This window comes from Pinus tabuliformis, chromosome 7 (assembly GCF_031772625.1).
Source record: "Pinus tabuliformis cultivar Carrire ecotype Pingquan chromosome 7, CPIR1, whole genome shotgun sequence".
NCBI classification, from domain to species: Eukaryota; Viridiplantae; Streptophyta; class Pinopsida; order Pinales; family Pinaceae; genus Pinus; species Pinus tabuliformis.
Window position 1 is genome coordinate 1,458,415,188 of NC_142293.1, and position 16,716 is coordinate 1,458,431,903.

The 16,716-nt window shown below is 32.9% G+C and overlaps 1 pseudogene; it reads left to right on the forward strand.

Moving 5' to 3' along the window:
• The first annotated feature begins 866 nt into the window (after positions 1 to 866).
• LOC149253266 (protein trichome birefringence-like 11) overlaps positions 867 to 16,716 on the forward strand; it is an 88,361-nt pseudogene continuing 72,511 nt past the window's right edge.

Here is a 16,716-nt window from a genome sequence, read left to right on the forward strand (position 1 = left end):
TGCAGCGTATCACGAGCACGAGCTTGCAACACAAGGATGGAATTTCACTTGACGTGAACGTCACCGCCCTTGAGAAGATCCGTGCAGGGTATCACGAGCTCGAGCTTGCAACACAGCGATGTAATTTGACAGGTAATTTGTTTGTTATAGGGTGATTTGACATTTAAATATAGTTTAAAATTTTATAAAGCAATCGCCCAAATTTTCAATTTGAAATTTCAAATCCACCACGACGTATGGGCATGGTTTTGTTGTGTATGGGGATGGTATTAATGTGTATTAAAGGGCAAACCATGTTCTACCCATTCCATTCACATCCACTGATGCCCCATAACATGCTCATGTAGGGTGAATGCTTGCTATAGGGCACATTAAAGGCCCGATAGCAGGCTGGTTAGATGTTGTCGTGGCCTGAATGGCACACCTGCAAGTTTGTGTGAGGTTTGTGACTCATAAGACCCATGAAACCTTACTCTGACTTCTATCTGGAAGAATTTCCTGGCACAGAATAATCGATGTGTGAGGTTTGTTATTGTTAAGACCGATGAAACCTTACCCTGCGTTCTATCTGCCAGAATATCCTGGCGCAGAATAATCCATGAAGGTCACGAAGCCAAGCCATATCCATCACGTTGCCAGTTTGAAGGACATCTACTGTGCGAACGCGGCAGTGGCATGAAAGGCACGCCTGAAAATTTTCACAGTGTTAGGTGCGTGACTGATAAGACTGGTGACACCCTACCCTCTATATCTTTCTCTCTAACACTGCCTTTTCATTTCACTCCTATTTTATCATTGGAAATCGGCATCTGCAGCGTTCCAAAGTAAAAAAAATTCACCGTTCCATTTCTGAAATCCATGGCGCCATGGCGGTTTGTACCAAGGACTTTTTGTATTCAGGTAAGGAAACCTCGAGTGTTTTCTCATAGAACAATTAGTTGTTCTATTGGCCTTTTGTGTATTAAATATTTATTATCGTTGTATAGTTAGTGGAGGTCAAAATATTGGAAACTGCACAGTACATAGCTGTGAATGGAATGGGTAGAATTGAAAAGAAAAAAACACAAACGGTATGTGTTTATTTACCCATGTTTACACTTTTTTCGTGAGATTAAGAAAAAAAACCACTGAATGGCAGGTAGAAAGAATGGTCGTTTTAAATCTTCGTCGTTGCCAACTTGGGAGTTTGAAAAATAGTGGTCGACAGAATCTTTTGTCGAACCACCATGGTCCTGTAAAACCTATGAAGGAACCATTATTTCTACAAACTATGTAATATTAGTGCATATAAGTCACCCATTGTATGAGTAGTTGCCTTGCCTCACAAGGGAAAATGGTCATATTGGGTCCCAATTATTATGTTCCATTCGAAAACCTAAGCACTCACTTTCATATGAAATTGTATTTCTGCTCTTTTAAAACTGTAGAAATAGTCATACGGCCATTGTAACTCAAACACGTGTTGAATCGCCATTTGAATATAAAATTGCTATATTCGGAAGTCCCCACCTAATGCTACCAGATCCTACGCTTCTAGAGTATTCTACTCTCTATAGACATTGATTTTCCCATCGTAGTACCTTCTCAACAGCTTATATTCATAAGCAACTATTTCAAAAGATAGTATCCGTGGGTCTTATTGGGTCAGCAACTTGGTTGGTCATCATTGGGCCCGAGATGGGTTAGAGGAGAGTTGGTCCTCTAAGGACGATTAGAAACCCTTGCTTGTCCCTCAATATAGGGAAAATTTCAAGTACAAGTTTTATGGTGGTAAGGGAATTTTGAAATTTACATACATTATTAATGGTATTAGAATGATAATTCAAAAGGAAAAAGGTATGAAAATATATGTTGTGTGGTAAAAAGGTTTTTTTTTTTTTTTGTGATTAACATCTATATACTATTTGTGGGTGCACAAGGTGGGTAGTGAATGAATAAGGGATATATAATTTGTGTTGGAAAAAACATTATTACTAAAAACTTATTTGTTTGTTTTTTTTTGCCATAAGAATGTTTATTTAGAAAGTAGTAATTTAAAAAGAAAAAATTATAGGAAAATATATGTTGTGTGTTAAAAATGTAGTGTTGTTGTTTATTTAGAAATGAGTAATTAAAAAGGAAAAATATAGGAAAATATATGTTGTATGTTAAAAACGTAGTGTTCAATGGTTAAATAGGTAAATAGTTATTTGTGGGTGCATAGGGTGGGTAGCCAATGAATAAGCCAAATAAAACATGTAATATTATTTGACATTTTTTAACCAAAACTTTATTGAGTGTCTTTCTTTTTTCTTCTTTTCTCTTTTCCATCTTTATTATTGAAAACCCACCATTCCTATTGGTCCATTGTATTGATTTGTTCCAAAGCTATGATATAAGAATGATAACAATTGAGTGTGAATAAGGGGTCTATTGTTGTTAGCAAACCACAAATGACCAACCACAACATTGAGATTCTCCCCACCCTAGCATTGAGGTAATCATTCTCTTTAAAATATTTTGAGTTCTTATTACTATCTTGATTGAAATTGTTTTTAAATGGAGGATGCTTAAACCTATTGTTGTTTTAATAAAATAGACAAATACAAATGGTATTGTGTGGGTCTTCTAATTTTTTTTACTCTTTTCTCCAATAGAGGTTAACTAATATGGTTAGTTGGATAGGTTACAAATAAGGTCCTCCCATTGGTAATTTCTCATTCAATCAAAAGTCATGAGAGATCAATCCGTCTTAAGACTACTCGACTAGATTTGCATGTTGTTCCCTCACATTTATGCACTTGACGAAAACCCTTATTGGTTGTGGCTTCTTTGACCTTTTTCATTTCACTAGAAGGCTTCTTTGACCTCAAAAAATTAGTTGATGGGCTTGATCTCGTTCCTCCCATTCATTTTATAAAGAAGTTGAATGTTAATTGGATGGTTGAGAGGCAAATATACTATGTTGGTTGAGTTGGGGGTCAATGTCATTCATCCACTCAATTAGGTGGATGGGTTCATTTATAAGTTGTTGAAGTGATGGCACGAAAATCACCCAAGCAAAGAACGATCAATTCCAATGTTTTATCCCCCTGTCATCTCTTAGCTTGAGTGACAATGTCAATAGAAAATTGCCTCTAACTTATCTTATAGAGAAGAAATTTAACCTTTCTACTCACGAAGAAGATATTATTTTTTATTCCCCTTTTTGAGCTTTATTCAATAGCTTGGGTGATATCATCCCACAATACTATAGCTATCATTTCTAAATGGATGTCGACCAAACTTGCCATTGGAAAGAAAGAGCGACCATATTGGCATGCTCAAGTCTTCATCATAGATGGTGCTACTACTGAAATTGAAGAATTAAGATGTTGTGTTTATTCTTTTTATAAGAGACAAAAAATATTGTTAATGTATCTCCTCTCTCAAAATTATGTTATTCTTGGTCTTCAATCAAGTGTATAATATTATTATCTATGTGGCATGTCTCGCGTGCATGGTTGGAGAATGTTAGAAATAAAGTCCAAGAAAGGGAAAGCCCAATCCGCAATTTTTGTGCTTTAAGAGAAATTATGTGCACGTGTCAAGATGATGAATTTGTAAGAAATACAGTTGAAAAGTTGTTTTAAGAATTTAGTGAACATAAAGAGTTTTTGGAATATTTTAAAACCACCTGGTTAGTCAACAACAAAATATGCAAGTTTCTTGTAAGTGGTTTTAATGACTCTATTTTTCATGTCATATGTATGGTTGTTAATGCATAACTAATAAATTTCTTTCTACAGATATGTGATCAAAAGCATACATAAATTTTCCCCACTCCAATCAAGACACAAATAATGCAATTGAATCTTACCATTGGTATATCAAGGAAAGGTACCTTAGTAAAAATAATAAGCATGCCACAGACAAGTTGATTGGTTAATTTATGTGTTGTTAACAAAGGTTGTATTATATTACAATCATATGCAACATTTAAAAGAAGTTGGTTTTGTACGACCCAGAAAAATTGAAGAACAATTGAATTCATTAAGTGTAGAGCTAACCAAACCCCAAATTAACATTGTGTGCCTGATGAAAAGAGTAACGATGATTATTGGGTTCATAGCAAAAATAAGGATACCCATGATATTTGGTATAATGTAATTTTTGTAGCAATTTCAATTTGGAAATGCACTTGGGAGTGCTAAGAGTGACTTGTAGACCCATTTTCTAGATCAATGATGATACCATTTTTCCATTATGTCATCTATATGGGCATGAACTTTCATTATCTATGTTGGGAATGAAGATCGATTTTGTAGAAAAGAAAACTTTATAATTGAACCAATTTTGAATACAAATACATGAATTTGGACTTGTGTATATGACAATGTTTTAATTGACTTTTAAATTCATGATGTGGATTTGATGTGATATTCTATTAATGTTACATTATTTTTTTATAAATGTAGTGAGAATGGATTTATTTATTTTATTTACAAATTATCAAATCTGTAGGTTAAGTTACTTATATATTTATATCTTATTGGATGTTGCATGCATGCACTAACATATCATTACCATGGAACTTTGTGTAGTTATAATAATAGATGATGTACATGACGTGTGTATATATATATATATATATATGTGTGTGTGTGTGTGTGTGTGTGTGTGTTTATTTATTTTAATTTTGAATTTATCAAAAACATGACTAAAGTTTTAAAGTACAATATACATGTCTTATAATAAAATTTGCAAAAATAGATAAAGATTTGAGCCTTTACCATTTCAATACTAACATTTAACGATGGAAGTTAATTTGGCAAGTTGCTCCAATATTATTTAAGATATATATATATATATATATATATATATATATATATATATATATATATATATATATATATATATATATTTCTTTTTCTTTTATATATATTTTAAAATTCCTTTATTTATCTATGGTGGGAAGAAGAGAATAAGAGCACAAAAAGTATGTATGGTGAGAATGCAAAAATTAAATATGTATGCATAGTGAGAGTGCAACAAAGAAAATGTACACATGTAACAACAAAAAACATGCACGGTAAGTGTGCTAGATTTAGAATTTATTTGATTTTTTCTTTCGAACTTGAGCATAAATATAATGCTAAGTGTTGTAATTGTGATAAGAAACAAAAGGGGTTGCTCTAGAAATTTTTGTCACTCATAACACAAAATATCTTAACGTAAAATCAAATTGAATTGGTCCAAATCTTATTATAAATATTTTTTTTGTTTATTATTGTTATTTTTTTTGTATATTTCAAATTTATGGATGTACTTCCTTTGCCTTAATTGTTAATGCAACAATTAACACAACCATATCATGCAATATCAAACAAATTATCCTTAAGTATCAAGCACATCATCTTTATCAAACATGTCATGTTTAAATATCTAACAAATCATCCTTATTAAGTTACCATGTCATCTTTAAATATCTAACGAAGCATCCTTATTAAATTACTGTAATAAAAAGATAATCATAATTTTTTATATCTTGATCTTTTATTTACCTTCATAAGCCATATGTTATTGCGCAAGTAATTATGACAAACTAAGTCATAAGTAAGATATTGGGCAAGTAATTATGACAAAACTAAGTTGTTTTCAGAGAGAAAACTAAGTTTTCCATCTTCTATTATTTTTTTCCAATACTATAAGTAAAGTTAAATCTATGATCAATATCAACTCCAAAATATTTATATGAAAGAAAAATACAATCATGTACACAATAAAGATGATATGCATTAACTAAATAATAGTTTCAGAAATAACCTTATATTAAATTTTCCTAAAACAATATAACTTTAAAAAAAAATAAGGCAAATCAATTTATATAGGACAATTCTAATTAGGTGACAAGACAATTTTAATTAGGTTTGAAAAAAAAACATTAAATAATTCAAAATAAAATATTTGAAAAATTAGGTGAAAAAAAAATCAAATAATTTAATTCAAAATTTATAAAATGATAGCTAGTAAATCAAAGATATAAAAAAAAAACTAATAAATCAATATTAGATTATTTAAATCAAAGTAAATATTATCTAATTTATTTTATTATTGTAATTAATTTTCAATTATTAAAATTAGCTTCTAAGTAATGTAATGATTGTTGATTTTCTTTCATATTAATATTTTATTTTTTCAAAAACAAAACGCTTTCTATTGATAATAAGAAAGTACATTGACAGAGAGGAAATTTCATTGATGGCTTTGTGAAAGCTAAAGAAACAACCAAGAACTATATCTAATACATTTGATCTCTAATATGTAATAGGATACATTATAGATAGATGAAAACTGTAGAGAGTTGTTTGGTTACAACGATCATAACATAGAGGTATTTTTCACAAAAAGGGAACATAGTGCAAGATATACAATAAAATGCCAAAAGTTAGATCAAAATATACCCAGACCTATGATAAGTTTTAGAGGCAAAAAAAAAAATGGAATTTTATCTTATGAGTGTTTGAGTTGCATCCTTCCTTGGAGAGGCAATCCACTTCACCATTTTCACTCTGATAAATGAGTGTGATGGAGACGGAGTGGAACTCCATGAGTAGGGTTTTGATTATGCATTTCCAGGTGTTGAGGTTAGGAGAGTTTAGGGAGCCTCAATCGTTTGCCCATTTGATAATAGATTAGGAGTTTCCAAAAATTGTAAAAACTCTAATGTCAAGCCAAGAAGCTCAGTGCAAGACCCCCAAAGAGCCAGTAATTCAACAGAGGTATTAGTTCCAATTCCACAGTGCCAGTGAAACCTATAGAAACTCCCAGGTCCTAAATGGATAGCTATGCCACAACCACAAAGGTCAAAAGAGGAGGCCCTGTCAAAGAAGCCGACTGGGTAAGAGGACCAGCTATTTTGAGGAGGAGAGGGATGTTTAAAGACCAATGACTTCAATGGAGAGTACTCAAGATAGAAAGAGAAGATTCTACAACTAGTTTTCGAGATGTCGGGCTTCACATGCTTAAAGATAGAGAATTTCTGCAACGCAAAATCCCTCAGATGATAAAGAAGGCTAGTTTTTTGTGTCGAGGGTGATCCAGATTCCATCTGCTAAAGACAAGAGACAATGTCAAAGGAGTCCCAATCTGCAGAGATTTTGTCAGTTGTAGTGCATGTGTCTAGAGAGAAGAGCCAAATGGGCAATGGAGGAAGAGGTGGTTGATGTCCTCTCTGGATGATAAGGAAAGGCATCATCTTCTCGAGCCTTGGTACCCTCTCTTGCAGAGTATTTCCCAGGTAAGAATCCGGTTGTGTGCCATCAACCAGGAGAAACACTTGATTTTGAGAGGAAAATTACATTTCCAACACAGAGGCAATGAAGAGAGGAGCGATATATTCCTTGAAGGTTGGAAGATTATCATATATGGTTCATTTACGATTACCTTTCTCTCTTGTGAGCCAAGGAACTAGATAAACTTGTCTGCTTTTGTGGATAGGATAATCCCAGAGAGTTTAAGATCTGAAATGTATGCTGACCAGTCCCAAATTAGAGGGACTGAAATTTCTAGCTCTGTGGCATCTTTCCAATGTGTAGTTGTAGGAGAGGAGAGATATTCATTTTCTTTGTCATTCATCACAAAAAAGCCTTTATTTTGCAAAAAAATAATGAGGAGGTGATAATAGATGTGGACTTGTTACGGTTGAGAGGGGGTCCAGGCCAATATTTGAAGTGGATTCCATACCAACATCCCATTTCAAGTTCCCAAAAAACTAGTGCTTAGTGAGGAGGAAGTTGCACCAAGAAATCGAAAAGTTGGGAGGGTCCGGAGCACCAACACGAAGCCATTCGATAAGATCTCTGTTCTAGAGGTATTTTGAGTTGATAATTTGGTTCCATAGACCATCATTGCACACTATTCTCCAAAGCTTTTTAAGAAGCAAAGCCAAGTTGAAAGAGGTTATGTCTATGAGTCCCCAACCCCTTTTTTTGACCATAAGATTGAGGATCTCTATATTGTCAAGATGCAATTTTCATTTCGGTTGTGTGCCAACCCATATGAAACCTGAGATACTGGCATTGAGATTACAATCAACTCCTTTGGGAAGTCTGAATATGTGCATCCCGTAAATGGGAACGTTGTGTAGTACAGACTTGATAAGAATGAGACGCCCTCCCAAAGAGATCCAATGGTGAGACCATTGTTTTAGTCGCTTACCAATTTTGTTAAGAAGCCAATCCAAATCCTTGCTTTTGTAGTCATTTGGCTTTAGGAAGAAGCCCAAGTAAGTGAAGCCATCATCCAAGTGAGTGACTTTTACAGGTTTCAAAGTAAAAACTTTTCACTATTCCATTTCCGAAATCCACAGTGCCATGGCGGTTTGTACCAGGGACTTTTGGGATTCAGGTAAGGAAACCTCAAATGTTTTCTCATAGAACAATTAGCTATTCTATCAGCCTTTTGTGTATTAGGTATTTATTATCGTTGTATATTTAGTGGAGGCCAAAATATTGGAAATTGCATAGTACAAAGATGTGAATGGAAGGGGTAGAATTGAAAAGAAAAAAACACAATGGTATGTGTTTATCTACCCATGTTTACACTTATTTCTATGAAAAAAAAAAAGTGTTTGTCTACCATGTTTACACTTTTTTCTAGAAATTAAGATAAAAAACCATTGAATGGCATTTACAATGAATGGTCGTTTTACGTTTCCATGTAAATATTTTGTGAGAAGACAATGAATGGTCATTTTAAATCTTTGTCGTTGCCGACTTGGGAGTTTCAAAAATAGTGGTTGACCGAATCTTTTTTCGAACCGCCATGGTCTTGTGAAAACTTATGAAGGAACCATTATTTCTGCAGACTATGTAATATTAGTGTATACAAGTCACCCATTGTGTGAGTAGTTGCCTTGCCTCACAAGGAAAAATGGGCATATTGGGGTCCCAGTTATTATGTTCCATTCGAAAATCTAAGCACTCACTTTCATATGAAATTGTATTTCCACTCTTTAAAAACTATAGAAATAGTCATACAGCCATTGTAACTCAAACATGTGCTGAATCGCTATTTGAATATAAAATTGCTATATTTGGAAGTCCCCAGTGAATGCTACCAGATCCTATGGTTCTAGAGTATTCTATTCTCTGCAAAAACTATACTTTGCCCATCGTAGGACCTTCTCAACAACGTATATTTATAAGAAACTCACAGGATTCATTGTTAATTACTTGCAAAAGCATAAAGCGTCGGCCAAATCTAGGGAAATTGGTATAATGGATTTCCAAAAAAACAACTACCAAAATTAGGGTGCATTCTATATTTTGGTTATATATCAAACACAAATTCGAAGTGCCTTTTTTTTCGTTTTTAGTAGTAAATCAATAGATCATCCAAATTAGATGGAATTTATCTTCTCAACATCCAAGGAGTTGAAATAGAGATCCAAATATGAAAGAATTGGTAGCTTCCTAGATCTGTAGAATTAAGCCTTGAAAATTTGTTGTTTGAATGATAAAGATTGGCAAATTGATTAGGTCAATGGAACAAGCTTCTAGAGGATTGTTTTGCTCCAAGATTCAATATTTTCAATTCATTTAGTGAACCAAGCTACGAGACAGAGAACCAATGAATTGATTTTAGCCTTCAGTCCATTAGAGCAACTTCAGGCAATAAACCGATCTAGGAAGGTAAGCAGCTAGAAAAATGGTTTATAAGGAGTGAGATTCACACAATAATCCAATATATCCCTCGTACAATGTATTCAACCTTTGTAGTTAATGGAGTACATTACATACAAATTAATTTAAGGAAATATTTTTTGTTTATGTTTTTGACAAAATATAGTTGCATTTCAAAAAAATCTCTTAGATAAAAATAATGTTAAAAAAGAAAAAGGACAATAGCACAATAACAAGATAACAAGACATTCTTCAATTGTAACTTGAGACCATGAATTTGAGCCAATCTTCACGGGAGACCATGATTTCTAACCTAGCTTACTGGATTGCTTCTAGGCCAATACCAAAATAGTTTGGTAGGGTGTTTCGTTTCAGGTCAACTAGTTTCAAAGATGGTATTTTGTGTGTCTTATTGGGTCGGCAACTTGGTTGGTTGTCGTCGGACCCGAGATGAGTTGGGCCTCTAAAAATAGTGGTTGATCGAATTCTTACAATTGGCCTGTAATGTGTTTTTTTCTTCTACCTTCCAATTTGTGTGGGAACACCCATTATTACTTAATTTTTCTTTTTGCTTTCTTTTTTTGTTTATTTAGAAAGGAGTAATTCAAAAGGAAAAATATACAAAAATATTTGTTGTATGTTAAAAATGTAGTGGTTTTAGTTAGCATCTATATAGGTATTTTTGAGTGAGAAGGTGGGTAGGGAATGCATAAGGGATATAAAATATATAATATTATGTGATGTGGTTTTTTTTTCCACCTCCCAATTTGCGTTGAAATACCTATTATTATTCAAAATTTTACTGGGAGCTTTCTTTTTCTTTGCCATTTTCACTACTAAAAGCCAACCTTACGCACTGGTCCATGCATGGTTTTGCTTCAAAGTTATGACATAAGAATGGCAACATTCGAGTGTAGATAAGGGGCATTGTGTGATTAGTTGTCTTGCGTTAGAAGGAAAATGGGTATTGTGGGCTTAGTTGCCATGTTCCATGCGAAAACCTAAGCAACCAGATCTAGTTTAAGTTTTAGCTTGATCAAGTAAAGGCAAGGTTAGTTTCTCATTTTAACAATGCTTCACTAAAGGTTCTTTATAAAATGAAAGTTAGAATTTTCATAAATGTGAGTGAGTGGATAACGGTCAAACACCTAGAAATATCACTAAACTTTGGTCATGGTAGGACCTTTGAAGTAGCTTATAGTTATAAGTAGTCCACAGTATCCATTATAATTAAAGATTGTATAGTTAAATTACTCGCGAAAGCATAAAGCATCGGCCAAATCTAAGGAATTTGGCACAGTGGATTTGTAAAAACTGAGTGAACAACAAACATGGCTACTACCTTTTCGAACTCCAAAGATTAGGGTGAACTCTATATGTTAATTATATATCATACGGAAATTGAAGTGCCTCTGTTTTTAAATCACCCAAATTAGATGGAATTTGTCTTGTCCACATCCAAGCAATTGAAATAGAGATCCAAATATGTAACAATTGGTAGCTTCCTCAAATTTTGGTAGAGATTTGTAAATTGTTTCCATAATATATGCCAATGAACAATATGTTGGAGGATTATTTTGCACCAATATTCATTTTTTCAATTCATTTAGTGAATTGAGCTACGAGGCAGAGGGCCCATGAATTGATTTTAACCTTCCGTCCATTAGAGCAATTTTAGTAAACAACTCGATCTCCAAAGGAAAACTGTTAGAAAAATGGTTTATAAGGAGTTCAATCCATCCTTTACAATTTTCACCAATCCATAGTTTTGTAGGGAATATATCCCTCGCACAATGTATTATTCAACCTTTGTGGCAAATGAATCACATTGCATTTGAATTAACCGAAGGAAGTATCCCTTTTGCTAACAAAATAAGTTGCATTAAAAAAAAAAAATCTTAGATAAAAATAATGGAAAAAGGGACAATAACAATATTTTTTTTCAATCTTAACGCGAGCTAGCTTATTGGATTAGTCTTAGGCCAAGACTAGGACCAATAAGGTTTTTCTATTTCGAGTCAACCATTTTCAAAGATGGTATTGTGTTTTATTAGGTTGTCCATAACTTTGGTTAGTCGTTGTTGGTCCTCTAAGGAGGATTACAAATGATGTTTGTCCTTGTATAGAAAGAAAATGAGGTTATAGATTTTCTGGTTATAATAAAGAATTTTGATGCTTTTGAAATTTAAATTTTTAATGGTATTATAATGTTTATTTATAAGGAGTAATTAAAAAGGAATAATATAGGAAAATATATGTTGTATGGTAAAAATGTTGAGTGTTTTTAGTGGTTAGTATTTAAATAGGTATTTGTGGGTGGTGGGTAGCCAATGAATAAGCCATATAAAACATGTAATATTATTTGACATTTTTTTTAACCGAAACATTATTGATCGTCTTTCTTTTTTATTATTTTCTCTTTTCCTTCATTATTATTGAAAACCCACCATTATCATTGGTCCATTGCATTGATTTGTTCCAAAGATATGACACAAGAATAACAACAATTGAGTGTGAACAAGGGGTCTATTGTTGTTAACAAACCACAAATAATCAACCACATCATTGAGATTGTCCCCTCTTCACTGACAACCCTAGCATTGAGGTAATCATTCTGTTTAAAATATTTTAATTGACTTTTAAGTTCATGATGTGGATTTGATGTTATATTCTATTAATGTTACAATATTTTTGATAAATGTAGTGAGAATGGATTTACTTATTTTTATTTACAAATTATCAAATCTCCAAGTTAAGTTACTTACATATTTATATCTTATTGGATGTTGCATTCATGAACTAACATATCATTACCATGGAACTTTGTGTAGTTATAATAATAGATGATGTACTTGAAGATATATATATATATATATATATCTATATATATATATATATATATATATATATATATATATATATATATATATATATATATATATATATATTAATTGTGAATTTATCAAAAATATGACTAAAGTTTTAAAGTACAATATACATGTCTTATAATGCTCCAATATTATTATATATATATATATATATATATATATATATATATATATATATATATATATATATATATATAGATATATATATATATATATATATATATAGATATATATATATATATATATATATATATATATATATATATATAGGGACCATGTAACTCTGCATTTTTGACAATCTTATTAATATTGGTCAGATCTTGTAGACTATACTGGAGAGGATCCTCATCTTCAGGCTGCACATTGATTTTGTAGTCACTGGAAGCAGGGACTGTGATAGGACCAGCAGTGGTGGAGAATATAACATAATCTTGTCCAAAAGTGACTGGAAAATATTTCTTCAGAAAATCTTGTCCTGACAGAACATCAGCACCAGTATCAAAACTATACAAAGTGACAAAAATCTGTACATCATTCAAGAAAATAGGAAATTCAAGAGCTATATGACTTATTTCCATTAAATCACCAGTGATAGCCTTGAATTGGAGTTTAGTAGGCTGCCAATAATAATGGGGGATAGCTTTATATTTGCAGCATCTACTCATAGCACCAGAATCTATTTGAGCATCCAAAGTATAAGGTTTAATGCTAGGGACTTTAATTCTTATTGGAATAACCACTCTATCTCCAATGCCCATAACATTAAACGGCTCACTTTTTCTTTGGGGATATCCCTTCAATAACTGGAACATTTTTCATCAGTAAACTTGTTAATTTAGAATTACAATCATCATAATCAGAAATAAGTATTTGAAGCTTGGATGACAACTGTATCATTTCTGACCTTGTATGATGAATTGAAGATTCCAAATTTGTGATCTTCTTCTTGAGAGTATCAATTTGATTCAAACCTGGAGATACGGAAACCTGCAAAGGTTTGAACATTGAATCGAACTCTCTTTCGATGAATTCATCCTCCTCTCTTTCTTCTTCTGAAAATATTTCTTTCTTTTTAGATGGCAGTTGTTTCTCAAGATTCTCAAGTTTTTCAGTCAATCTTCTTCTTGTTGTAAACTGGACTGGATCTAACTGTGCTAGATCAGCTTTGACTGCTGCAATATTTGCTTGTATATCTCCTGAAGATTTTAAACTGAACATTTTAATATCATGAATGAATGTTTTATCAGAATCAGATGATTCTGAATCAATTGTTAATTTCCTGATTTCAGGAATTTCATTATCTGAAGATTCTGAAGAAGAACTTGAAACTTCAAAATATTCTCCATCAGAGTGAGATATGAGATCCCAATCTTGTGGATCGTGGATTGTAGAAAAGATATTCATTATCTTCATATGCTTCTTATCTTTTCTTTCTCTGCAAGTGTGAGCATAATGACCTTCTTTACCACAAATAAAACACAACTTTTTTAGAAGGTTTTGATATTTTCCTAAATACTGCCCTTCTTCCTTTAAATGATCTTTTGGAAGGAAAGTACTTTTTATTTTTAGGAAAGTATTTATCAGTCTTGCAAGAGCAGGACTTGTCAAACTTTGTCTTTTTAGAAACCTTTCTTTCACTTTTCTTATGACAACCAAAATCATAGGTTTCTTTGAAATTATTGCTAAGCTTTGTGCTAAATCGCATCTGTTTGGAAAAATTCTTCTTAGCTTTGCTTTCTGCACATTATTTTTGCAAAATTGTGACAATCATTTGGTGAATAGCTGCAAATGATTGTCCTTCCAAATTCACTTTATGATCTGCTATGTACTAATTAATGAGGTCAGGAATTTTACCAGGCATAGACTGAATGTAATACCTTAGATAGGAAAAATTATGTGGATCACTAGCCTGATACAGAAGTTTCTGCATAACACAAAAATACTCTTGCAAATAATCAATGTTGCATAGCTTCTGGGAGAGAAATAGCTGTGAATGATGGGCTGAGTCTTCAGGAACTAATCCAACAAATTCATGTTTTAAGGCTTCAAACAATGCTCTTAATGGATCAGTACTATGTTCAACTATTTGATCTTTTTCTTCTTCTGCAAGCCTTTCCCACCATTGCTTTAGTATGCTAGTAAAAGACCATACAATTTGAGTGACTATATCAGACCATGGTGCTTTGGTTTTAGCTTTTCTCTGTAGTGCCCATGCATGGACATTATGCAATACAACAATCACTTCATTATAATCAAGGCAATCAATATTTACTAACAATGAGTTTCCATAGCCTCTGGAAGCAGGATTGTCTAGCCTTACAGATGTGGATTGCAGATTTTCAGTATATCTGTTGAATGGGCTTGATGCTGATGCTTCATGTGCAGAGGTATCACCAGCACCTCTTTTTCCTTTGTTGGAATAGAAAAAGGAATCACTTCTATCCCTTTTAGAACTTGGTTCACCTTGTGTTTGTTCACCAGTTATTCCTGACATGGCCATTATTGTAGGAGCAGATGATTGGCCATTTTGTTTTATTAAAGAACTAAGGCTGACATAGTTCTTTGGTAATCTTAGACTTTCAACAGAAGGAAGATCAGCTAGTCTATTCTTCATCAACTCTGTCTTTTCTCTAGCTAGATTGATTCCTTTTTGGATCTTCTCAAGTCTGGCTCTATCTATATTCTCTACCCCTTTAAAAAAAATATGCTTTGATTCATCAGAATTGGAGGAGAATTTCAGCTTTGAACTTGAGACATCTACTTCTCTATAATGAGGTGGAGAAGCAGGAGTGGGGAGTGCATTTGTAAGATGTTCCAAAGACTTGGAGATGATACCCATGTTTGACTGGATATTATTTAACTTTTCTGTGTGTGCATCTTGGGTTCCCAATGTCTCAATATAACCAGTATGCATCTTTTTGATATGTTCTTTAATTTCTAAAACATCTCTGGCTATATCATCAATATTCTGAAGCATACAAACTATTTGGTAGTTTGTATAATTATGCAGCTTTTCATTTTCGTTCTGATCTGGATCAGAAGTTGCTCTCATAGATAACCATTGGAAATCTGCTTTCTTTGTTCCATTGCTAAATGTCCTCCTAGAATTTCCAGATTCTAAATATCTTTCTGGTATTTTTGCAGTGACTTCCGACTGAGCTCTAGGAAGTGAGAAACTTTTAATATCAGGTATAAAGACTTCAGAGCTAGGGGAATCTTCAGTCTGGAATGTAGAAGATGAAGATGGAACGCAGAACTGACAATCATCAGGTTTATGAGAGGTAGACTTTCTATGATCCTCTCTTGGAGCAGAATGTCTTGATGATAAACTTCTGGGAACAGAGGGTATATGTGGATTCCTACCACCCAAAACTGTAGATCTAGGGAAGGATGACATAGATCTAGTAAGTGAAGGAGTGGTAAATTTAAGACCAGAGGATCCGTGAGGTATTTTTACACTTCTTTATACGGATTGAAAAAAAAAAAAAAAAAACATGTTTATCTATCATGTTTACACTTTTTTCTAGAGATTAAGAAAAAAACCACTCAATGGCATTTAGAATGAAATTATGAATGGTCGTTTTACATTTTCATGTAAATATTTTGTGAGAAGACAATGAATGGTAATTTTAAATCTTTGTCATTGCTAACTTGGGAGTTTCAAAAATAGTGGTTGACCGAATCTTTTGTCGAACTACCATGGTCTTGTGAAAACCTATGAAGGAACCATTATTTTTGCAAACTGTGTAATATTAGTGTATATAAGTCACCCATTGTGTGAGTAGTTTCCTCGCCTCACAAGGAAAAATGGGCATATTGAGGTCCCAGTTATTATGTTCCATTCAAAAATCTAAGCACTCACTTTCATATGAAATTATAATTTCGCTCTTTAAAAACTTTAGAAATAGTCATAAGGCCATTCACTACAAGAAAAAAGGTCATTGGTGAGGGTCATGCTTGTGACGGGCCTTTAAGGTCCGTCAGGAATGTCGCATATGTTGACGGTCTTTAAAAAAGCGTTGTTGTTAGTGTATATAGTGATGGTCCTTTAAGGTTTGTCACCAAAGCCATTTTCAATGACACTTTTGGTGAGGGTTGTTAAAGGCTCGTCACTAATTATCTCTTTGGTGACACTTTTAGTAAGGGTCGTTAAAGGCCCATCACTAATTCTCTCTTTGGTGATA